The sequence below is a fragment of the Falco punctatus genome (genome assembly GCF_963210335.1).
Source record: "Falco punctatus genome assembly, contig: scaffold_30, whole genome shotgun sequence".
Taxonomy (NCBI): domain Eukaryota; kingdom Metazoa; phylum Chordata; class Aves; order Falconiformes; family Falconidae; genus Falco; species Falco punctatus.
Window position 1 is genome coordinate 1,951,324 of NW_027660235.1, and position 26,228 is coordinate 1,977,551.

The 26,228-nt window shown below is 49.8% G+C and overlaps 1 protein-coding gene across 1 annotated transcript in view; it reads right to left on the reverse strand.

The window, feature by feature from the left end:
• LOC308057486 (uncharacterized protein) overlaps positions 1–26,228 on the reverse strand; it is a gene marked incomplete at its 5' end in the record, with an annotated part of 607,752 nt that overhangs the window by 388,496 nt on the left and 193,028 nt on the right. The gene's annotated exons all lie outside the window — the stretch shown is intronic.

The window sequence follows — 26,228 nt, forward strand, 5'->3', positions numbered from 1 at the left end:
AGTGTCCCTTGCAGAAAGGCACCTCATCAGAGACAGCTTGGAATTGGCATCTGCTTGTGGAGGCTGTTGGCCTATTTATGACACTTGATCATTCTTGACATTGCTTGCAGATCTGAATAATTCTTCTGCACCTGTGTGCAGCCAGTCCTCTAAGGCAAACAGGTGGGGATGGTGCAAAGGAGCTGCAGCACCCCCCTGCAGAATTGAGGGGAGAAGTCTGATGTAAGGAGAAGGGATGTGAGTCCCAGGGGACAATGAGAAAAAGGGTGGTCTTGGGGACATTCAGAGTAGGGTTGTCCATCCTGTGTCAGACCTCAAGGGACTGCGATTCCTACCAGTCCAGATATCCTGAGGAGATCCTCTGCATCATTATCACTTGGAGATTGCTGCTAGAACCTCCTCTCTAACCTAATCAGGAGCAAAATATAACCTATGAAATGAAAAATAATTCCTTTCAAATGCACTTTGAAATCCTCTCTCTTACCTACGTGAATGGAACAGATTCAATTAGCTGCACAGCTCTTCAAGACTTGAAGGAAATGAGAAAAAGGCAAATACCTCCTTAGGGCATTGGGGGCTCCTGCCATGAACCTGAGCTACTGAGAGCAGGCTGAACCAACCACTCAAGGAATGTAAGTCAGAAGCAACACTGAAAATACCTTCAAACATTGATGGGTCCCGCTGAGGGCCATCGCTGACAAAGCGTCCCCATGGACTCGTTAGAGGAGCTAATTAGAGGCCAGACCTGCAGGTAGGCAAAGGTACTGTGTCGGTGGCTGTAATGCTGCAAAACCCATTTGGATTTTTTTATGAAGCAGAAAGGCCAAGCCCTGACCCCCAGGCTCTTGGAGGGCAGAAGAGAAGACCCTCCAAATCCAGTTTCCTGTCACAGGCCTTGGTGGCATGGGCAGCTGCCATTGCCAGGGGGACAGAGGCCTCAGCCCCCTGTGGGGCCATTCGGCCTTGCTGCAGCCCTGGGCCATCTCCACTGCAAGTTGCCCTACACTGTCCATGTGGCACCTCTTTCCACTCTGGGGGTTGGACTCTTCCTTGCTTTCCTACCCAGCCCTCACACCCGCATTTCTCTGCCTTTTCTCAAGTTTCTCCCCTCCTCCCTGCTTGTTCCTTGAAGCTCAAAGCCATGGGACAATCCAGGCACCCTCTGGGTGAACTCCGGCATCAGAGGGCAACCCTCAGAGGGACATTTCTTTCTCTTCACATCCAATCTTACCTTTCCAAGCAGCACTTTGCGGAGGTTTTCTCTTCCTGTCACTATCAGGAATCACTCCCTTATCTCTGACACCCCCCTTCAAGCAGGTGCATGCTATTCCTGTGGTGCCCTGAGGCTCCCCTTTGCCTGTCTCAAGACATTGAGGACCTTCAGTCTGTCTCCACAGGCTCCATCCAGGCAGGCATCCTCCACAGCCTCTCCAGTTTTTCCTCCCTCCTCCAGAATGAGAAACCTCCAAGCCCAGGCACAGATCACCCGGATGTGGCCACAACAGTGCTGTGTCAAGGGGGATGATGCTGAGTCAAGGGGGATGATCAATCCTTCTTCTGAGTGGCCACCTATGGTGAAAATCTCAGAATCAGCAAAGGAGGACAGCCAATGGCCAGGGAGGAAAGGGAAAGGAGAGGTGGGCTACTTGCATGGGAGGATACAAGGGTGGTCACCGAGAAGCAATTGTGCATGGGAAAGGAGGGAAAAAGGTAGGAAAGGGTGAAGAACAGGAATCCATAGGAAGCAGCCAAGCAGCCCTGCATCTGAGCAGCAAAGCTTGGAGTGGGAAAAGAATGTCGCAGGTCACCTGACACACTTTCTGTTAGGCTTCAACCGCTGCTGGAAACCGGAGTGATTTCCCTGCCATCATGAAGGCAAGATCCATGGTGGATGCAGATCCAGAATCATTCATGCTGGAAGGGACCTCCGGAGGTGTCCAGGCCTACGTGCTGCTCAGAGAACGATCAGTTATGGGGTTGAAGCAAGTAGCTCAGGCTTTCCTTCAAGTGGGGCTTGAAAAGCTCCAAGGATGGACATGGCACAAGCTCTGTGGGACATCTGCTCCACTGCTTGACTGTCTTCATGGGGAAGGACATTGTCTTCCCCTGCTTCAGCTGATGCCCATTGGCCCTCACAGTCCCATCACGCACAAGAGGCAAGACCCTGGCTGCCTTTTCCTGCTGATATGACCCAAGAAGATATGGGAAGGCTGTTATTAGGTGTCCCCAAAGCCTCCTCTTCTCCTGGCTTTGCACCTTTCAAATAAGGCCCATGGCATCCTGGGCTGCATTAGGAAGAGCACTGCCCAAGGGTTGGTGGAGGGGATCTTTCCTCTCTACTCAGCCCTGCTACAGTTTGTCTTGTTGACTTGCTCTTGATTTCTACTTTACCAGAGTCACCCATTCTTGACTGAAAGGTGCCGTCCACATTTTTCACCATTCCTGCCTTGTCTTTTGTTCAAAACAAGTCCAGAAAGCGTTTGTGCCATGTTGGCCAGGGATCATTGCTGCGATGGATTGACGGGACGCAGGGTGATACAAGCAAATGTCAATTTATTGTACAGTAGCACGAGTTTATATACATTTCAGAAGCTGCGCGTTTTAAAAAGATTGGTTCTTGAAGCTGTGCGTTTTAAACAGATTGGTTCTTGAAGCTGCGCGTTTTAAACAGGTTGGTTCTTGAAGCTGCGCGTTTTAAACAGATTGGTTCTTGAAGCTGCGCGTTTTAAACAGGTTGGTTCTTGAAGCTGCATGTTTTAAACAGTTGGTTCTTGAAGCTGCGCGTTTTAAACAGATTGGTTCTTGAAGCTGCGCGTTTTAAACAGATTGGTTCTTGAAGCTGTGCGTTTTAAACAGATTGGTTCTTGAAGCTGCATGTTTTAAACAGTTGGTTCTTGAAGCTGCGCGTTTTAAACAGATTGGTTCTTGAAGCTGCGCGTTTTAAACAGGTTGGTTCTTGAAGCTGCGCGTTTTAAACAGATTGGTTCTTGAAGCTGCGCGTTTTAAACAGGTTGGTTCTTGAAGCTGCATGTTTTAAACAGTTGGTTCTTGAAGCTGCGCGTTTTAAACAGATTGGTTCTTGAAGCTGCGCGTTTTAAACAGGTTGGTTCTTGAAGCTAAGCATTGCATCCTAGGCAATCCCCAACTCATGGTTAACTACCATCAATTAACAGCAAGGTGTTACCTTTCCTTCCCAGCATCCGTCCCCCACTCCCCTATGCTCTCTCAGCATGGCTCAGCATGTTAATTGTTGTGTCTATTCACACTCCTTGTCTTCCCAGGGTTAGTGACCTCCAAGCTCGAGCACATTCCCTTCAGCTAACTGATTGCCACGCATGGTCCTAGTTTCCAGCCCGCTCCTGCAGATCATCTTCCACTTTCCCTTCAACCAAGGCCTTCAAGTAAAGGTCCCTTTCTCTAGCGGTCTAAAGGAGATGTCGTTCTCCTTCTAACCTTCGTCAGGAGGTTGAGAGAATCTGAGCAGAAGACCTTTGCACATGCAGGACTTCGTGATGAGTGTCACAGCAAACCTGAGCAGGCCTGTGCTGTGCTCCATGTACCTCTTGGCCTTCAGGCTGAGCTGTGCTGAGTGTGTCCCTGGGTTGCAGAACAAGCCATATTGGAAGAAGAAATCTGCAGGAAGCTGCTGGTGAATGGCCAACCGCACGCCCTTACCTTTGTCTGGGACTGCAGTTACCAACTCCCAAGTGAACATCTCCTCTTAGAACACGAGAAGTGATGACTAGAATGGGTTTCCCTGGCAGAAAGCTTATGGACTCCTTCCAAGACAGTTGCAACATTGACTTGTCCTTTCTCACAAGTGACCTCTGCCAATTCAAGGAGCTTTCAAAAGCGATACTTCAAGGAAATATTGATTTTATACCAGAACTTCACCATTATTATTACGGTTATACCACACCCTTATTTTCTCTCATCTTTAACATATTTGCACCTGGGCAGGAGACAGTGACGACTTCTGAAGTCATCTTTTCAGCAGATTGTCTCAGCAAAGGCTCTTTCAGTTATTCACCACTTTTCTCCTCCCTTTAGTCTTTGGTCTTTTAGGTACCTCTCACGTGTACTGCTGTTTTTAGTTTCAGGAAGGAAAAACTTGCGTGTCTTCCTGCAGCCAAACGGTCTCCTTACCCAGCTCTTCCCTTGTGTTTAGATCTATCTTTCTGGATCTAACAGCCTAAAAGATTTCTCATGAGAGTGTCCCTTGCAGAAAGGCACCTCATCAGAGACAGCTTGGAATTGGCATCTGCTTGTGGAGGCTGTTGGCCTATTTATGACACTTGATCATTCTTGACATTGCTTGCAGATCTGAATAATTCTTCTGCACCTGTGTGCAGCCAGTCCTCTAAGGCAAACAGGTGGGGATGGTGCAAAGGAGCTGCAGCACCCCCCTGCAGAATTGAGGGGAGAAGTCTGATGTAAGGAGAAGGGATGTGAGTCCCAGGGGACAATGAGAAAAAGGGTGGTCTTGGGGACATTCAGAGCAAGGTTGTCCATCCTGTGTCAGACCTCAAGGGACTGCGATTCCTACCAGTCCAGATATCCTGAGGAGATCCTCTGCATCATTATCACTTGGAGATTGCTGCTAGAACCTCCTCTCTAACCTAATCAGGAGCAAAATATAACCTATGAAATGAAAAATAATTCCTTTCAAATGCACTTTGAAATCCTCTCTCTTACCTACGTGAATGGAACAGATTCAATTAGCTGCACAGCTCTTCAAGACTTGAAGGAAATGAGAAAAAGGCAAATACCTCCTTAGGGCATTGGGGGCTCCTGCCATGAACCTGAGCTGCTGAGAGCAGGCTGAACCAACCACTCAAGGAATGTAAGTCAGAAGCAACACTGAAAATACCTTCAAACATTGATGGGTCCCGCTGAGGGCCATCGCTGACAAAGCGTCCCCATGGACTCGTTAGAGGAGCTAATTAGAGGCCAGACCTGCAGGTAGGCAAAGGTACTGTGTCGGTGGCTGTAATGCTGCAAAACACATTTGGATTTTTGTATGAAGCAGAAAGGCCAAGCCCTGACCCCCAGGCTCTTGGAGGGCAGAGCAGAAGACCCTCCAAATCCAGTTTCCTGTCACAGGCCTTGGTGGCATGGGCAGCTGCCATTGCCAGGGGGACAGAGGCCTCAGCCCCCTGTGGGGCCATTCGGCCTTGCTGCAGCCCTGGGCCATCTCCACTGCAAGTTGCCCTACACTGTCCTTGTGGCACCTCTTTCCACTCTGGGGGTTGGACTCTTCCTTGCTTTCCTACCCAGCCCTCACACCCGCATTTCTCTGCCTTTTCTCAAGTTTCTCCCCTCCTCCCTGCTTGTTCCTTGAAGCTCAAAGCCATGGGACAATCCAGGCACCCTCTGGGTGAACTCCGGCATCAGAGGGCAACCCTCAGAGGGACATTTCTTTCTCTTCACATCCAATCTTACCTTTCCAAGCAGCACTTTGCGGAGGTTTTCTCTTCCTGTCACTATCAGGAATCACTCCCTTATCTCTGACACCCCCCTTCAAGCAGGTGCATGCTATTCCTGTGGTGCCCTGAGGCTCCCCTTTGCCTGTCTCAAGACATTGAGGACCTTCAGTCTGTCTCCACAGGCTCCATCCAGGCAGGCATCCTCCACAGCCTCTCCAGTTTTTCCTCCCTCCTCCAGAATGAGAAACCTCCAAGCCCAGGCACAGATCACCCGGATGTGGCCACAACAGTGCTGTGTCAAGGGGGATGATGCTGAGTCAAGGGGGATGATCAATCCTTCTTCTGAGTGGCCACCTATGGTGAAAATCTCAGAATCAGCAAAGGAGGACAGCCAATGGCCAGGGAGGAAAGGGAAAGGAGAGGTGGGCTACTTGCATGGGAGGATACAAGGGTGGTCACCGAGAAGCAATTGTGCATGGGAAAGGAGGGAAAAAGGTAGGAAAGGGTGAAGAACAGGAATCCATAGGAAGCAGCCAAGCAGCCCTGCATCTGAGCAGCAAAGCTTGGAGTGGGAAAAGAATGTCGCAGGTCACCTGACACACTTTCTGTTAGGCTTCAACCGCTGCTGGAAACCGGAGTGATTTCCCTGCCATCATGAAGGCAAGATCCATGGTGGATGCAGATCCAGAATCATTCATGCTGGAAGGGACCTCCGGAGGTGTCCAGGCCTACGTGCTGCTCAGAGAACGATCAGTTATGGGGTTGAAGCAAGTAGCTCAGGCTTTCCTTCAAGTGGGGCTTGAAAAGCTCCAAGGATGGACATGGCACAAGCTCTGTGGGACATCTGCTCCACTGCTTGACTGTCTTCATGGGGAAGGACATTGTCTTCCCCTGCTTCAGCTGATGCCCATTGGCCCTCACAGTCCCATCACGCACAAGAGGCAAGACCCTGGCTGCCTTTTCCTGCTGATATGACCCAAGAAGATATGGGAAGGCTGTTATTAGGTGTCCCCAAAGCCTCCTCTTCTCCTGGCTTTGCACCTTTCAAATAAGGCCCATGGCATCCTGGGCTGCATTAGGAAGAGCACTGCCCAAGGGTTGGTGGAGGGGATCTTTCCTCTCTACTCAGCCCTGCTACAGTTTGTCTTGTTGACTTGCTCTTGATTTCTACTTTACCAGAGTCACCCATTCTTGACTGAAAGGTGCCGTCCACATTTTTCACCATTCCTGCCTTGTCTTTTGTTCAAAACAAGTCCAGAAAGCGTTTGTGCCATGTTGGCCAGGGATCATTGCTGCGATGGATTGACGGGACGCAGGGTGATACAAGCAAACGTCAATTTATTGTACAGTAGCACGAGTTTATATACATTTCAGAAGCTGCGCGTTTTAAACAGATTGGCTCTTGAAGCTGCGCGTTTTAAACAGATTGGTTCTTGAAGCTAAGCATTGCATCCTAGGCAATCCCCAACTCATGGTTAACTACCATCAATTAACAGCAAGGTGTTACCTTTCCTTCCCAGCATCCATCCCCCACTCCCCTATGCTCTCTCAGCATGGCTCAGCATGTTAATTGTTGTGTCTATTCACACTCCTTGTCTTCCCAGGGTTAGTGACCTCCAAGCTCGAGCACATTCCCTTCAGCTAACTGATTGCCACGCATGGTCCTAGTTTCCAGCCCGCTCCTGCAGATCTTCTTCCACTTTCCCTTCAACCAAGGCCTTCAAGTAAAGGTCCCTTTCTCTAGCGGTCTAAAGGAGATGTCGTTCTCCTTCTAACCTTCGTCAGGAGGTTGAGAGAATCTGAGCAGAAGACCTTTGCACATGCAGGACTTCGTGATGAGTGTCACAGCAAACCTGAGCAGGCCTGTGCTGTGCTCCATGTACCTCTTGGCCTTCAGGCTGAGCTGTGCTGAGTGTGTCCCTGGGTTGCAGAACAAGCCATATTGGAAGAAGAAATCTGCAGGAAGCTGCTGGTGAATGGCCAACCGCACGCCCTTACCTTTGTCTGGGACTGCAGTTACCAACTCCCAAGTGAACATCTCCTCTTAGAACACGAGAAGTGATGACTAGAATGGGTTTCCCTGGCAGAAAACTTAGGGACTCCTTCCAAGACAGTTGCAACATTGACTTGTCCTTTCTCACAAGTGACCTCTGCCAATTCAAGGAGCTTTCAAAAGCGATGCTTCAAGGAAATATTGATTTTATACCAGAACTTCACCATTATTATTACGGTTATACCACACCCTTATTTTCTCTCATCTTTAACATATTTGCACCTGGGCAGGAGACAGTGACGACTTCTGAAGTCATCTTTTCAGCAGATTGTCTCAGCAAAGGCTCTTTCAGTTATTCACCACTTTTCTCCTCCCTTTAGTCTTTGGTCTTTAGGTACCTCTCACCTGTACTGCTGTTCTTAGCTTCAGGAAGGAAAAACTTGCGTGTCTTCCTGCAGCCAAACTGTCTCCTTACCCAGCTCTTCCCTTGTGTTTAGATCTATCTTTCTGGATCTAACAGCCTAAAAGATTTCTCATGAGAGTGTCCCTTGCAGAAAGGCACCTCATCAGAGACAGCTTGGAATTGGCATCTGCTTGTGGAGGCTGTTGGCCTATTTATGACACTTGATCATTCTTGACATTGCTTGCAGATCTGAATAATTCTTCTGCACCTGTGTGCAGCCAGTCCTCTAAGGCAAACAGGTGGGGATGGTGCAAAGGAGCTGCAGCACCCCCCTGCAGAATTGAGGGGAGAAGTCTGATGTAAGGAGAAGGGATGTGAGTCCCAGGGGACAATGAGAAAAAGGGTGGTCTTGGGGACATTCAGAGCAAGGTTGTCCATCCTGTGTCAGACCTCAAGGGACTGCGATTCCTACCAGTCCAGATATCCTGAGGAGATCCTCTGCATCATTATCACTTGGAGATTGCTGCTAGAACCTCCTCTCTAACCTAATCAGGAGCAAAATATAACCTATGAAATGAAAAATAATTCCTTTCAAATGCACTTTGAAATCCTCTCTCTTACCTACGTGAATGGAACAGATTCAATTAGCTGCACAGCTCTTCAAGACTTGAAGGAAATGAGAAAAAGGCAAATACCTCCTTAGGGCATTGGGGGCTCCTGCCATGAACCTGAGCTGCTGAGAGCAGGCTGAACCAACCACTCAAGGAATGTAAGTCAGAAGCAACACTGAAAATACCTTCAAACATTGATGGGTCCCGCTGAGGGCCATCGCTGACAAAGCGTCCCCATGGACTCGTTAGAGGAGCTAATTAGAGGCCAGACCTGCAGGTAGGCAAAGGTACTGTGTCGGTGGCTGTAATGCTGCAAAACCCATTTGGCTTTTTTTATGAAGCAGAAAGGCCAAGCCCTGACCCCCAGGCTCTTGGAGGGCAGAAGAGAAGACCCTCCAAATCCAGTTTCCTGTCACAGGCCTTGGTGGCATGGGCAGCTGCCATTGCCAGGGGGACAGAGGCCTCAGCCCCCTGTGGGGCCATTCGGCTTGCTGCAGCCCTGGGCCATCTCCACTGCAAGTTGCCCTACACTGTCCATGTGGCACCTCTTTCCACTCTGGGGGTTGGACTCTTCCTTGCTTTCCTACCCAGCCCTCACACCCGCATTTCTCTGCCTTTTCTCAAGTTTCTCCCCTCCTCCCTGCTTGTTCCTTGAAGCTCAAAGCCATGGGACAATCCAGGCACCCTCTGGGTGAACTCCGGCATCAGAGGGCAACCCTCAGAGGGACATTTCTTTCTCTTCACATCCAATCTTACCTTTCCAAGCAGCACTTTGCGGAGGTTTTCTCTTCCTGTCACTATCAGGAATCACTCCCTTATCTGTGACACCCCCCTTCAAGCAGGTGCATGCTATTCCTGTGGTGCCCTGAGGCTCCCCTTTGCCTGTCTCAAGACATTGAGGACCTTCAGTCTGTCTCCACAGGCTCCATCCAGGCAGGCATCCTCCACAGCCTCTCCAGTTTTTCCTCCCTCCTCCAGAATGAGAAACCTCCAAGCCCAGGCACAGATCACCCGGATGTGGCCACAACAGTGCTGTGTCAAGGGGGATGATGCTGAGTCAAGGGGGATGATCAATCCTTCTTCTGAGTGGCCACCTATGGTGAAAATCTCAGAATCAGCAAAGGAGGACAGCCAATGGCCAGGGAGGAAAGGGAAAGGAGAGGTGGGCTACTTGCATGGGAGGATACAAGGGTGGTCACCGAGAAGCAATTGTGCATGGGAAAGGAGGGAAAAAGGTAGGAAAGGGTGAAGAACAGGAATCCATAGGAAGCAGCCAAGCAGCCCTGCATCTGAGCAGCAAAGCTTGGAGTGGGAAAAGAATGTCGCAGGTCACCTGACACACTTTCTGTTAGGCTTCAACCGCTGCTGGAAACCGGAGTGATTTCCCTGCCATCATGAAGGCAAGATCCATGGTGGATGCAGATCCAGAATCATTCATGCTGGAAGGGACCTCCGGAGGTGTCCAGGCCTACGTGCTGCTCAGAGAACGATCAGTTATGGGGTTGAAGCAAGTAGCTCAGGCTTTCCTTCAAGTGGGGCTTGAAAAGCTCCAAGGATGGACATGGCACAAGCTCTGTGGGACATCTGCTCCACTGCTTGACTGTCTTCATGGGGAAGGACATTGTCTTCCCCTGCTTCAGCTGATGCCCATTGGCCCTCACAGTCCCATCACGCACAAGAGGCAAGACCCTGGCTGCCTTTTCCTGCTGATATGACCCAAGAAGATATGGGAAGGCTGTTATTAGGTGTCCCCAAAGCCTCCTCTTCTCCTGGCTTTGCACCTTTCAAATAAGGCCCATGGCATCCTGGGCTGCATTAGGAAGAGCACTGCCCAAGGGTTGGTGGAGGGGATCTTTCCTCTCTACTCAGCCCTGCTACAGTTTGTCTTGTTGACTTGCTCTTGATTTCTACTTTACCAGAGTCACCCATTCTTGACTGAAAGGTGCCGTCCACATTTTTCACCATTCCTGCCTTGTCTTTTGTTCAAAACAAGTCCAGGAAGCGTTTGTGCCATGTTGGCCAGGGATCATTGCTGCGATGGATTGACGGGACGCAGGGTGATACAAGCAAACGTCAATTTATTGTACAGTAGCACGAGTTTATATACATTTCAGAAGCTGCGCGTTTTAAACAGATTGGCTCTTGAAGCTGCGCGTTTTAAACAGATTGGTTCTTGAAGCTAAGCATTGCATCCTAGGCAATCCCCAACTCATGGTTAACTACCATCAATTAACAGCAAGGTGTTACCTTTCCTTCCCAGCATCCATCCCCCACTCCCCTATGCTCTCTCAGCATGGCTCAGCATGTTAATTGTTGTGTCTATTCACACTCCTTGTCTTCCCAGGGTTAGTGACCTCCAAGCTCGAGCACATTCCCTTCAGCTAACTGATTGCCACGCATGGTCCTAGTTTCCAGCCCGCTCCTGCAGATCTTCTTCCACTTTCCCTTCAACCAAGGCCTTCAAGTAAAGGTCCCTTTCTCTAGCGGTCTAAAGGAGATGTCGTTCTCCTTCTAACCTTCGTCAGGAGGTTGAGAGAATCTGAGCAGAAGACCTTTGCACATGCAGGACTTAGTGATGAGTGTCACAGCAAACCTGAGCAGGCCTGTGCTGTGCTCCATGTACCTCTTGGCCTTCAGGCTGAGCTGTGCTGAGTGTGTCCCTGGGTTGCAGAACAAGCCATATTGGAAGAAGAAATCTGCAGGAAGCTGCTGGTGAATGGCCAACCGCACGCCCTTACCTTTGTCTGGGACTGCAGTTACCAACTCCCAAGTGAACATCTCCTCTTAGAACACGAGAAGTGATGACTAGAATGGGTTTCCCTGGCAGAAAACTTAGGGACTCCTTCCAAGACAGTTGCAACATTGACTTGTCCTTTCTCACAAGTGACCTCTGCCAATTCAAGGAGCTTTCAAAAGCGATGCTTCAAGGAAATATTGATTTTATACCAGAACTTCACCATTATTATTACGGTTATACCACACCCTTATTTTCTCTCATCTTTAACATATTTGCACCTGGGCAGGAGACAGTGACGACTTCTGAAGTCGTCTTTTCAGCAGATTGTCTCAGCAAAGGCTCTTTCAGTTATTCACCACTTTTCTCCTCCCTTTAGTCTTTGGTCTTTAGGTACCTCTCACCTGTACTGCTGTTCTTAGCTTCAGGAAGGAAAAACTTGCGTGTCTTCCTGCAGCCAAACGGTCTCCTTACCCAGCTCTTCCCTTGTGTTTAGATCTATCTTTCTGGATCTAACAGCCTAAAAGATTTCTCATGAGAGTGTCCCTTGCAGAAAGGCACCTCATCAGAGACAGCTTGGAATTGGCATCTGCTTGTGGAGGCTGTTGGCCTATTTATGACACTTGATCATTCTTGACATTGCTTGCAGATCTGAATAATTCTTCTGCACCTGTGTGCAGCCAGTCCTCTAAGGCAAACAGGTGGGGATGGTGCAAAGGAGCTGCAGCACCCCCCTGCAGAATTGAGGGGAGAAGTCTGATGTAAGGAGAAGGGATGTGAGTCCCAGGGGACAATGAGAAAAAGGGTGGTCTTGGGGACATTCAGAGCAAGGTTGTCCATCCTGTGTCAGACCTCAAGGGACTGCGATTCCTACCAGTCCAGATATCCTGAGGAGATCCTCTGCATCATTATCACTTGGAGATTGCTGCTAGAACCTCCTCTCTAACCTAATCAGGAGCAAAATATAACCTATGAAATGAAAAATAATTCCTTTCAAATGCACTTTGAAATCCTCTCTCTTACCTACGTGAATGGAACAGATTCAATTAGCTGCACAGCTCTTCAAGACTTGAAGGAAATGAGAAAAAGGCAAATACCTCCTTAGGGCATTGGGGGCTCCTGCCATGAACCTGAGCTGCTGAGAGCAGGCTGAACCAACCACTCAAGGAATGTAAGTCAGAAGCAACACTGAAAATACCTTCAAACATTGATGGGTCCCGCTGAGGGCCATCGCTGACAAAGCGTCCCCATGGACTCGTTAGAGGAGCTAATTAGAGGCCAGACCTGCAGGTAGGCAAAGGTACTGTGTCGGTGGCTGTAATGCTGCAAAACACATTTGGATTTTTGTATGAAGCAGAAAGGCCAAGCCCTGACCCCCAGGCTCTTGGAGGGCAGAGCAGAAGACCCTCCAAATCCAGTTTCCTGTCACAGGCCTTGGTGGCATGGGCAGCTGCCATTGCCAGGGGGACAGAGGCCTCAGCCCCCTGTGGGGCCATTCGGCCTTGCTGCAGCCCTGGGCCATCTCCACTGCAAGTTGCCCTACACTGTCCTTGTGGCACCTCTTTCCACTCTGGGGGTTGGACTCTTCCTTGCTTTCCTACCCAGCCCTCACACCCGCATTTCTCTGCCTTTTCTCAAGTTTCTCCCCTCCTCCCTGCTTGTTCCTTGAAGCTCAAAGCCATGGGACAATCCAGGCACCCTCTGGGTGAACTCCGGCATCAGAGGGCAACCCTCAGAGGGACATTTCTTTCTCTTCACATCCAATCTTACCTTTCCAAGCAGCACTTTGCGGAGGTTTTCTCTTCCTGTCACTATCAGGAATCACTCCCTTATCTCTGACACCCCCCTTCAAGCAGGTGCATGCTATTCCTGTGGTGCCCTGAGGCTCCCCTTTGCCTGTCTCAAGACATTGAGGACCTTCAGTCTGTCTCCACAGGCTCCATCCAGGCAGGCATCCTCCACAGCCTCTCCAGTTTTTCCTCCCTCCTCCAGAATGAGAAACCTCCAAGCCCAGGCACAGATCACCCGGATGTGGCCACAACAGTGCTGTGTCAAGGGGGATGATGCTGAGTCAAGGGGGATGATCAATCCTTCTTCTGAGTGGCCACCTATGGTGAAAATCTCAGAATCAGCAAAGGAGGACAGCCAATGGCCAGGGAGGAAAGGGAAAGGAGAGGTGGGCTACTTGCATGGGAGGATACAAGGGTGGTCACCGAGAAGCAATTGTGCATGGGAAAGGAGGGAAAAAGGTAGGAAAGGGTGAAGAACAGGAATCCATAGGAAGCAGCCAAGCAGCCCTGCATCTGAGCAGCAAAGCTTGGAGTGGGAAAAGAATGTCGCAGGTCACCTGACACACTTTCTGTTAGGCTTCAACCGCTGCTGGAAACCGGAGTGATTTCCCTGCCATCATGAAGGCAAGATCCATGGTGGATGCAGATCCAGAATCATTCATGCTGGAAGGGACCTCCGGAGGTGTCCAGGCCTACGTGCTGCTCAGAGAACGATCAGTTATGGGGTTGAAGCAAGTAGCTCAGGCTTTCCTTCAAGTGGGGCTTGAAAAGCTCCAAGGATGGACATGGCACAAGCTCTGTGGGACATCTGCTCCACTGCTTGACTGTCTTCATGGGGAAGGACATTGTCTTCCCCTGCTTCAGCTGATGCCCATTGGCCCTCACAGTCCCATCACGCACAAGAGGCAAGACCCTGGCTGCCTTTTCCTGCTGATATGACCCAAGAAGATATGGGAAGGCTGTTATTAGGTGTCCCCAAAGCCTCCTCTTCTCCTGGCTTTGCACCTTTCAAATAAGGCCCATGGCATCCTGGGCTGCATTAGGAAGAGCACTGCCCAAGGGTTGGTGGAGGGGATCTTTCCTCTCTACTCAGCCCTGCTACAGTTTGTCTTGTTGACTTGCTCTTGATTTCTACTTTACCAGAGTCACCCATTCTTGACTGAAAGGTGCCGTCCACATTTTTCACCATTCCTGCCTTGTCTTTTGTTCAAAACAAGTCCAGGAAGCGTTTGTGCCATGTTGGCCAGGGATCATTGCTGCGATGGATTGACGGGACGCAGGGTGATACAAGCAAACGTCAATTTATTGTACAGTAGCACGAGTTTATATACATTTCAGAAGCTGCGCGTTTTAAACAGATTGGCTCTTGAAGCTGCGCGTTTTAAACAGATTGGTTCTTGAAGCTAAGCATTGCATCCTAGGCAATCCCCAACTCATGGTTAACTACCATCAATTAACAGCAAGGTGTTACCTTTCCTTCCCAGCATCCATCCCCCACTCCCCTATGCTCTCTCAGCATGGCTCAGCATGTTAATTGTTGTGTCTATTCACACTCCTTGTCTTCCCAGGGTTAGTGACCTCCAAGCTCGAGCACATTCCCTTCAGCTAACTGATTGCCACGCATGGTCCTAGTTTCCAGCCCGCTCCTGCAGATCTTCTTCCACTTTCCCTTCAACCAAGGCCTTCAAGTAAAGGTCCCTTTCTCTAGCGGTCTAAAGGAGATGTCGTTCTCCTTCTAACCTTCGTCAGGAGGTTGAGAGAATCTGAGCAGAAGACCTTTGCACATGCAGGACTTCGTGATGAGTGTCACAGCAAACCTGAGCAGGCCTGTGCTGTGCTCCATGTACCTCTTGGCCTTCAGGCTGAGCTGTGCTGAGTGTGTCCCTGGGTTGCAGAACAAGCCATATTGGAAGAAGAAATCTGCAGGAAGCTGCTGGTGAATGGCCAACCGCACGCCCTTACCTTTGTCTGGGACTGCAGTTACCAACTCCCAAGTGAACATCTCCTCTTAGAACACGAGAAGTGATGACTAGAATGGGTTTCCCTGGCAGAAAACTTAGGGACTCCTTCCAAGACAGTTGCAACATTGACTTGTCCTTTCTCACAAGTGACCTCTGCCAATTCAAGGAGCTTTCAAAAGCGATGCTTCAAGGAAATATTGATTTTATACCAGAACTTCACCATTATTATTACGGTTATACCACACCCTTATTTTCTCTCATCTTTAACATATTTGCACCTGGGCAGGAGACAGTGACGACTTCTGAAGTCGTCTTTTCAGCAGATTGTCTCAGCAAAGGCTCTTTCAGTTATTCACCACTTTTCTCCTCCCTTTAGTCTTTGGTCTTTAGGTACCTCTCACCTGTACTGCTGTTCTTAGCTTCAGGAAGGAAAAACTTGCGTGTCTTCCTGCAGCCAAACGGTCTCCTTACCCAGCTCTTCCCTTGTGTTTAGATCTATCTTTCTGGATCTAACAGCCTAAAAGATTTCTCATGAGAGTGTCCCTTGCAGAAAGGCACCTCATCAGAGACAGCTTGGAATTGGCATCTGCTTGTGGAGGCTGTTGGCCTATTTATGACACTTGATCATTCTTGACATTGCTTGCAGATCTGAATAATTCTTCTGCACCTGTGTGCAGCCAGTCCTCTAAGGCAAACAGGTGGGGATGGTGCAAAGGAGCTGCAGCACCCCCCTGCAGAATTGAGGGGAGAAGTCTGATGTAAGGAGAAGGGATGTGAGTCCCAGGGGACAATGAGAAAAAGGGTGGTCTTGGGGACATTCAGAGCAAGGTTGTCCATCCTGTGTCAGACCTCAAGGGACTGCGATTCCTACCAGTCCAGATATCCTGAGGAGATCCTCTGCATCATTATCACTTGGAGATTGCTGCTAGAACCTCCTCTCTAACCTAATCAGGAGCAAAATATAACCTATGAAATGAAAAATAATTCCTTTCAAATGCACTTTGAAATCCTCTCTCTTACCTACGTGAATGGAACAGATTCAATTAGCTGCACAGCTCTTCAAGACTTGAAGGAAATGAGAAAAAGGCAAATACCTCCTTAGGGCATTGGGGGCTCCTGCCATGAACCTGAGCTGCTGAGAGCAGGCTGAACCAACCACTCAAGGAATGTAAGTCAGAAGCAACACTGAAAATACCTTCAAACATTGATGGGTCCCGCTGAGGGCCATCGCTGACAAAGCGTCCCCATGGACTCGTTAGAGGAGCTAATTAGAGGCCAGACCTGCAGGTAGGCAAAGGTACTGTGTCGGTGGCTGTAATGCTGCAAAACACATTTGGATTTTTGTATGAAGCAGAAAGGCCAAGCCCTGACCCCCAGGCTCTTGGAGGGCAGAGCAGAAGACCCTCCAAATCCAGTTTCCTGTCACAGGCCTTGGTGGCATGGGCAGCTGCCATTGCCAGGGGGACAGAGGCCTCAGCCCCCTGTGGGGCCATTCGGCCTTGCTGCAGCCCTGGGCCATCTCCACTGCAAGTTGCCCTACACTGTCCTTGTGGCACCTCTTTCCACTCTGGGGGTTGGACTCTTCCTTGCTTTCCTACCCAGCCCTCACACCCGCATTTCTCTGCCTTTTCTCAAGTTTCTCCCCTCCTCCCTGCTTGTTCCTTGAAGCTCAAAGCCATGGGACAATCCAGGCACCCTCTGGGTGAACTCCGGCATCAGAGGGCAACCCTCAGAGGGACATTTCTTTCTCTTCACATCCAATCTTACCTTTCCAAGCAGCACTTTGCGGAGGTTTTCTCTTCCTGTCACTATCAGGAATCACTCCCTTATCTCTGACACCCCCCTTCAAGCAGGTGCATGCTATTCCTGTGGTGCCCTGAGGCTCCCCTTTGCCTGTCTCAAGACATTGAGGACCTTCAGTCTGTCTCCACAGGCTCCATCCAGGCAGGCATCCTCCACAGCCTCTCCAGTTTTTCCTCCCTCCTCCAGAATGAGAAACCTCCAAGCCCAGGCACAGATCACCCGGATGTGGCCACAACAGTGCTGTGTCAAGGGGGATGATGCTGAGTCAAGGGGGATGATCAATCCTTCTTCTGAGTGGCCACCTATGGTGAAAATCTCAGAATCAGCAAAGGAGGACAGCCAATGGCCAGGGAGGAAAGGGAAAGGAGAGGTGGGCTACTTGCATGGGAGGATACAAGGGTGGTCACCGAGAAGCAATTGTGCATGGGAAAGGAGGGAAAAAGGTAGGAAAGGGTGAAGAACAGGAATCCATAGGAAGCAGCCAAGCAGCCCTGCATCTGAGCAGCAAAGCTTGGAGTGGGAAAAGAATGTCGCAGGTCACCTGACACACTTTCTGTTAGGCTTCAACCGCTGCTGGAAACCGGAGTGATTTCCCTGCCATCATGAAGGCAAGATCCATGGTGGATGCAGATCCAGAATCATTCATGCTGGAAGGGACCTCCGGAGGTGTCCAGGCCTACGTGCTGCTCAGAGAACGATCAGTTATGGGGTTGAAGCAAGTAGCTCAGGCTTTCCTTCAAGTGGGGCTTGAAAAGCTCCAAGGATGGACATGGCACAAGCTCTGTGGGACATCTGCTCCACTGCTTGACTGTCTTCATGGGGAAGGACATTGTCTTCCCCTGCTTCAGCTGATGCCCATTGGCCCTCACAGTCCCATCACGCACAAGAGGCAAGACCCTGGCTGCCTTTTCCTGCTGATATGACCCAAGAAGATATGGGAAGGCTGTTATTAGGTGTCCCCAAAGCCTCCTCTTCTCCTGGCTTTGCACCTTTCAAATAAGGCCCATGGCATCCTGGGCTGCATTAGGAAGAGCACTGCCCAAGGGTTGGTGGAGGGGATCTTTCCTCTCTACTCAGCCCTGCTACAGTTTGTCTTGTTGACTTGCTCTTGATTTCTACTTTACCAGAGTCACCCATTCTTGACTGAAAGGTGCCGTCCACATTTTTCACCATTCCTGCCTTGTCTTTTGTTCAAAACAAGTCCAGAAAGCGTTTGTGCCATGTTGGCCAGGGATCATTGCTGCGATGGATTGACGGGACGCAGGGTGATACAAGCAAACGTCAATTTATTGTACAGTAGCACGAGTTTATATACATTTCAGAAGCTGCGCGTTTTAAACAGATTGGCTCTTGAAGCTGCGCGTTTTAAACAGATTGGTTCTTGAAGCTAAGCATTGCATCCTAGGCAATCCCCAACTCATGGTTAACTACCATCAATTAACAGCAAGGTGTTACCTTTCCTTCCCAGCATCCATCCCCCACTCCCCTATGCTCTCTCAGCATGGCTCAGCATGTTAATTGTTGTGTCTATTCACACTCCTTGTCTTCCCAGGGTTAGTGACCTCCAAGCTCGAGCACATTCCCTTCAGCTAACTGATTGCCACGCATGGTCCTAGTTTCCAGCCCGCTCCTGCAGATCTTCTTCCACTTTCCCTTCAACCAAGGCCTTCAAGTAAAGGTCCCTTTCTCTAGCGGTCTAAAGGAGATGTCGTTCTCCTTCTAACCTTCGTCAGGAGGTTGAGAGAATCTGAGCAGAAGACCTTTGCACATGCAGGACTTCGTGATGAGTGTCACAGCAAACCTGAGCAGGCCTGTGCTGTGCTCCATGTACCTCTTGGCCTTCAGGCTGAGCTGTGCTGAGTGTGTCCCTGGGTTGCAGAACAAGCCATATTGGAAGAAGAAATCTGCAGGAAGCTGCTGGTGAATGGCCAACCGCACGCCCTTACCTTTGTCTGGGACTGCAGTTACCAACTCCCAAGTGAACATCTCCTCTTAGAACACGAGAAGTGATGACTAGAATGGGTTTCCCTGGCAGAAAACTTAGGGACTCCTTCCAAGACAGTTGCAACATTGACTTGTCCTTTCTCACAAGTGACCTCTGCCAATTCAAGGAGCTTTCAAAAGCGATGCTTCAAGGAAATATTGATTTTATACCAGAACTTCACCATTATTATTACGGTTATACCACACCCTTATTTTCTCTCATCTTTAACATATTTGCACCTGGGCAGGAGACAGTGACGACTTCTGAAGTCATCTTTTCAGCAGATTGTCTCAGCAAAGGCTCTTTCAGTTATTCACCACTTTTCTCCTCCCTTTAGTCTTTGGTCTTTAGGTACCTCTCACCTGTACTGCTGTTCTTAGCTTCAGGAAGGAAAAACTTGCGTGTCTTCCTGCAGCCAAACTGTCTCCTTACCCAGCTCTTCCCTTGTGTTTAGATCTATCTTTCTGGATCTAACAGCCTAAAAGATTTCTCATGAGAGTGTCCCTTGCAGAAAGGCACCTCATCAGAGACAGCTTGGAATTGGCATCTGCTTGTGGAGGCTGTTGGCCTATTTATGACACTTGATCATTCTTGACATTGCTTGCAGATCTGAATAATTCTTCTGCACCTGTGTGCAGCCAGTCCTCTAAGGCAAACAGGTGGGGATGGTGCAAAGGAGCTGCAGCACCCCCCTGCAGAATTGAGGGGAGAAGTCTGATGTAAGGAGAAGGGATGTGAGTCCCAGGGGACAATGAGAAAAAGGGTGGTCTTGGGGACATTCAGAGCAAGGTTGTCCATCCTGTGTCAGACCTCAAGGGACTGCGATTCCTACCAGTCCAGATATCCTGAGGAGATCCTCTGCATCATTATCACTTGGAGATTGCTGCTAGAACCTCCTCTCTAACCTAATCAGGAGCAAAATATAACCTATGAAATGAAAAATAATTCCTTTCAAATGCACTTTGAAATCCTCTCTCTTACCTACGTGAATGGAACAGATTCAATTAGCTGCACAGCTCTTCAAGACTTGAAGGAAATGAGAAAAAGGCAAATACCTCCTTAGGGCATTGGGGGCTCCTGCCATGAACCTGAGCTGCTGAGAGCAGGCTGAACCAACCACTCAAGGAATGTAAGTCAGAAGCAACACTGAAAATACCTTCAAACATTGATGGGTCCCGCTGAGGGCCATCGCTGACAAAGCGTCCCCATGGACTCGTTAGAGGAGCTAATTAGAGGCCAGACCTGCAGGTAGGCAAAGGTACTGTGTCGGTGGCTGTAATGCTGCAAAACCCATTTGGCTTTTTTTATGAAGCAGAAAGGCCAAGCCCTGACCCCCAGGCTCTTGGAGGGCAGAAGAGAAGACCCTCCAAATCCAGTTTCCTGTCACAGGCCTTGGTGGCATGGGCAGCTGCCATTGCCAGGGGGACAGAGGCCTCAGCCCCCTGTGGGGCCATTCGGCCTTGCTGCAGCCCTGGGCCATCTCCACTGCAAGTTGCCCTACACTGTCCTTGTGGCACCTCTTTCCACTCTGGGGGTTGGACTCTTCCTTGCTTTCCTACCCAGCCCTCACACCCGCATTTCTCTGCCTTTTCTCAAGTTTCTCCCCTCCTCCCTGCTTGTTCCTTGAAGCTCAAAGCCATGGGACAATCCAGGCACCCTCTGGGTGAACTCCGGCATCAGAGGGCAACCCTCAGAGGGACATTTCTTTCTCTTCACATCCAATCTTACCTTTCCAAGCAGCACTTTGCGGAGGTTTTCTCTTCCTGTCACTATCAGGAATCACTCCCTTATCTCTGACACCCCCCTTCAAGCAGGTGCATGCTATTCCTGTGGTGCCCTGAGGCTCCCCTTTGCCTGTCTCAAGACATTGAGGACCTTCAGTCTGTCTCCACAGGCTCCATCCAGGCAGGCATCCTCCACAGCCTCTCCAGTTTTTCCTCCCTCCTCCAGAATGAGAAACCTCCAAGCCCAGGCACAGATCACCCGGATGTGGCCACAACAGTGCTGTGTCAAGGGGGATGATGCTGAGTCAAGGGGGATGATCAATCCTTCTTCTGAGTGGCCACCTATGGTGAAAATCTCAGAATCAGCAAAGGAGGACAGCCAATGGCCAGGGAGGAAAGGGAAAGGAGAGGTGGGCTACTTGCATGGGAGGATACAAGGGTGGTCACCGAGAAGCAATTGTGCATGGGAAAGGAGGGAAAAAGGTAGGAAAGGGTGAAGAACAGGAATCCATAGGAAGCAGCCAAGCAGCCCTGCATCTGAGCAGCAAAGCTTGGAGTGGGAAAAGAATGTCGCAGGTCACCTGACACACTTTCTGTTAGGCTTCAACCGCTGCTGGAAACCGGAGTGATTTCCCTGCCATCATGAAGGCAAGATCCATGGTGGATGCAGATCCAGAATCATTCATGCTGGAAGGGACCTCCGGAGGTGTCCAGGCCTACGTGCTGCTCAGAGAACGATCAGTTATGGGGTTGAAGCAAGTAGCTCAGGCTTTCCTTCAAGTGGGGCTTGAAAAGCTCCAAGGATGGACATGGCACAAGCTCTGTGGGACATCTGCTCCACTGCTTGACTGTCTTCATGGGGAAGGACATTGTCTTCCCCTGCTTCAGCTGATGCCCATTGGCCCTCACAGTCCCATCACGCACAAGAGGCAAGACCCTGGCTGCCTTTTCCTGCTGATATGACCCAAGAAGATATGGGAAGGCTGTTATTAGGTGTCCCCAAAGCCTCCTCTTCTCCTGGCTTTGCACCTTTCAAATAAGGCCCATGGCATCCTGGGCTGCATTAGGAAGAGCACTGCCCAAGGGTTGGTGGAGGGGATCTTTCCTCTCTACTCAGCCCTGCTACAGTTTGTCTTGTTGACTTGCTCTTGATTTCTACTTTACCAGAGTCACCCATTCTTGACTGAAAGGTGCCGTCCACATTTTTCACCATTCCTGCCTTGTCTTTTGTTCAAAACAAGTCCAGAAAGCGTTTGTGCCATGTTGGCCAGGGATCATTGCTGCGATGGATTGACGGGACGCAGGGTGATACAAGCAAACGTCAATTTATTGTACAGTAGCACGAGTTTATATACATTTCAGAAGCTGCGCGTTTTAAACAGATTGGCTCTTGAAGCTGCGCGTTTTAAACAGATTGGTTCTTGAAGCTAAGCATTGCATCCTAGGCAATCCCCAACTCATGGTTAACTACCATCAATTAACAGCAAGGTGTTACCTTTCCTTCCCAGCATCCATCCCCCACTCCCCTATGCTCTCTCAGCATGGCTCAGCATGTTAATTGTTGTGTCTATTCACACTCCTTGTCTTCCCAGGGTTAGTGACCTCCAAGCTCGAGCACATTCCCTTCAGCTAACTGATTGCCACGCATGGTCCTAGTTTCCAGCCCGCTCCTGCAGATCTTCTTCCACTTTCCCTTCAACCAAGGCCTTCAAGTAAAGGTCCCTTTCTCTAGCGGTCTAAAGGAGATGTCGTTCTCCTTCTAACCTTCGTCAGGAGGTTGAGAGAATCTGAGCAGAAGACCTTTGCACATGCAGGACTTCGTGATGAGTGTCACAGCAAACCTGAGCAGGCCTGTGCTGTGCTCCATGTACCTCTTGGCCTTCAGGCTGAGCTGTGCTGAGTGTGTCCCTGGGTTGCAGAACAAGCCATATTGGAAGAAGAAATCTGCAGGAAGCTGCTGGTGAATGGCCAACCGCACGCCCTTACCTTTGTCTGGGACTGCAGTTACCAACTCCCAAGTGAACATCTCCTCTTAGAACACGAGAAGTGATGACTAGAATGGGTTTCCCTGGCAGAAAACTTAGGGACTCCTTCCAAGACAGTTGCAACATTGACTTGTCCTTTCTCACAAGTGACCTCTGCCAATTCAAGGAGCTTTCAAAAGCGATGCTTCAAGGAAATATTGATTTTATACCAGAACTTCACCATTATTATTACGGTTATACCACACCCTTATTTTCTCTCATCTTTAACATATTTGCACCTGGGCAGGAGACAGTGACGACTTCTGAAGTCATCTTTTCAGCAGATTGTCTCAGCAAAGGCTCTTTCAGTTATTCACCACTTTTCTCCTCCCTTTAGTCTTTGGTCTTTAGGTACCTCTCACCTGTACTGCTGTTCTTAGCTTCAGGAAGGAAAAACTTGCGTGTCTTCCTGCAGCCAAACTGTCTCCTTACCCAGCTCTTCCCTTGTGTTTAGATCTATCTTTCTGGATCTAACAGCCTAAAAGATTTCTCATGAGAGTGTCCCTTGCAGAAAGGCACCTCATCAGAGACAGCTTGGAATTGGCATCTGCTTGTGGAGGCTGTTGGCCTATTTATGACACTTGATCATTCTTGACATTGCTTGCAGATCTGAATAATTCTTCTGCACCTGTGTGCAGCCAGTCCTCTAAGGCAAACAGGTGGGGATGGTGCAAAGGAGCTGCAGCACCCCCCTGCAGAATTGAGGGGAGAAGTCTGATGTAAGGAGAAGGGATGTGAGTCCCAGGGGACAATGAGAAAAAGGGTGGTCTTGGGGACATTCAGAGCAAGGTTGTCCATCCTGTGTCAGACCTCAAGGGACTGCGATTCCTACCAGTCCAGATATCCTGAGGAGATCCTCTGCATCATTATCACTTGGAGATTGCTGCTAGAACCTCCTCTCTAACCTAATCAGGAGCAAAATATAACCTATGAAATGAAAAATAATTCCTTTCAAATGCACTTTGAAATCCTCTCTCTTACCTACGTGAATGGAACAGATTCAATTAGCTGCACAGCTCTTCAAGACTTGAAGGAAATGAGAAAAAGGCAAATACCTCCTTAGGGCATTGGGGGCTCCTGCCATGAACCTGAGCTGCTGAGAGCAGGCTGAACCAACCACTCAAGGAATGTAAGTCAGAAGCAACACTGAAAATACCTTCAAACATTGATGGGTCCCGCTGAGGGCCATCGCTGACAAAGCGTCCCCATGGACTCGTTAGAGGAGCTAATTAGAGGCCAGACCTGCAGGTAGGCAAAGGTACTGTGTCGGTGGCTGTAATGCTGCAAAACCCATTTGGCTTTTTTTATGAAGCAGAAAGGCCAAGCCCTGACCCCCAGGCTCTTGGAGGGCAGAAGAGAAGACCCTCCAAATCCAGTTTCCTGTCACAGGCCTTGGTGGCATGGGCAGCTGCCATTGCCAGGGGGACAGAGGCCTCAGCCCCCTGTGGGGCCATTCGGCTTGCTGCAGCCCTGGGCCATCTCCACTGCAAGTTGCCCTACACTGTCCATGTGGCACCTCTTTCCACTCTGGGGGTTGGACTCTTCCTTGCTTTCCTACCCAGCCCTCACACCCGCATTTCTCTGCCTTTTCTCAAGTTTCTCCCCTCCTCCCTGCTTGTTCCTTGAAGCTCAAAGCCATGGGACAATCCAGGCACCCTCTGGGTGAACTCCGGCATCAGAGGGCAACCCTCAGAGGGACATTTCTTTCTCTTCACATCCAATCTTACCTTTCCAAGCAGCACTTTGCGGAGGTTTTCTCTTCCTGTCACTATCAGGAATCACTCCCTTATCTGTGACACCCCCCTTCAAGCAGGTGCATGCTATTCCTGTGGTGCCCTGAGGCTCCCCTTTGCCTGTCTCAAGACATTGAGGACCTTCAGTCTGTCTCCACAGGCTCCATCCAGGCAGGCATCCTCCACAGCCTCTCCAGTTTTTCCTCCCTCCTCCAGAATGAGAAACCTCCAAGCCCAGGCACAGATCACCCGGATGTGGCCACAACAGTGCTGTGTCAAGGGGGATGATGCTGAGTCAAGGGGGATGATCAATCCTTCTTCTGAGTGGCCACCTATGGTGAAAATCTCAGAATCAGCAAAGGAGGACAGCCAATGGCCAGGGAGGAAAGGGAAAGGAGAGGTGGGCTACTTGCATGGGAGGATACAAGGGTGGTCACCGAGAAGCAATTGTGCATGGGAAAGGAGGGAAAAAGGTAGGAAAGGGTGAAGAACAGGAATCCATAGGAAGCAGCCAAGCAGCCCTGCATCTGAGCAGCAAAGCTTGGAGTGGGAAAAGAATGTCGCAGGTCACCTGACACACTTTCTGTTAGGCTTCAACCGCTGCTGGAAACCGGAGTGATTTCCCTGCCATCATGAAGGCAAGATCCATGGTGGATGCAGATCCAGAATCATTCATGCTGGAAGGGACCTCCGGAGGTGTCCAGGCCTACGTGCTGCTCAGAGAACGATCAGTTATGGGGTTGAAGCAAGTAGCTCAGGCTTTCCTTCAAGTGGGGCTTGAAAAGCTCCAAGGATGGACATGGCACAAGCTCTGTGGGACATCTGCTCCACTGCTTGACTGTCTTCATGGGGAAGGACATTGTCTTCCCCTGCTTCAGCTGATGCCCATTGGCCCTCACAGTCCCATCACGCACAAGAGGCAAGACCCTGGCTGCCTTTTCCTGCTGATATGACCCAAGAAGATATGGGAAGGCTGTTATTAGGTGTCCCCAAAGCCTCCTCTTCTCCTGGCTTTGCACCTTTCAAATAAGGCCCATGGCATCCTGGGCTGCATTAGGAAGAGCACTGCCCAAGGGTTGGTGGAGGGGATCTTTCCTCTCTACTCAGCCCTGCTACAGTTTGTCTTGTTGACTTGCTCTTGATTTCTACTTTACCAGAGTCACCCATTCTTGACTGAAAGGTGCCGTCCACATTTTTCACCATTCCTGCCTTGTCTTTTGTTCAAAACAAGTCCAGGAAGCGTTTGTGCCATGTTGGCCAGGGATCATTGCTGCGATGGATTGACGGGACGCAGGGTGATACAAGCAAACGTCAATTTATTGTACAGTAGCACGAGTTTATATACATTTCAGAAGCTGCGCGTTTTAAACAGATTGGCTCTTGAAGCTGCGCGTTTTAAACAGATTGGTTCTTGAAGCTAAGCATTGCATCCTAGGCAATCCCCAACTCATGGTTAACTACCATCAATTAACAGCAAGGTGTTACCTTTCCTTCCCAGCATCCATCCCCCACTCCCCTATGCTCTCTCAGCATGGCTCAGCATGTTAATTGTTGTGTCTATTCACACTCCTTGTCTTCCCAGGGTTAGTGACCTCCAAGCTCGAGCACATTCCCTTCAGCTAACTGATTGCCACGCATGGTCCTAGTTTCCAGCCCGCTCCTGCAGATCTTCTTCCACTTTCCCTTCAACCAAGGCCTTCAAGTAAAGGTCCCTTTCTCTAGCGGTCTAAAGGAGATGTCGTTCTCCTTCTAACCTTCGTCAGGAGGTTGAGAGAATCTGAGCAGAAGACCTTTGCACATGCAGGACTTCGTGATGAGTGTCACAGCAAACCTGAGCAGGCCTGTGCTGTGCTCCATGTACCTCTTGGCCTTCAGGCTGAGCTGTGCTGAGTGTGTCCCTGGGTTGCAGAACAAGCCATATTGGAAGAAGAAATCTGCAGGAAGCTGCTGGTGAATGGCCAACCGCACGCCCTTACCTTTGTCTGGGACTGCAGTTACCAACTCCCAAGTGAACATCTCCTCTTAGAACACGAGAAGTGATG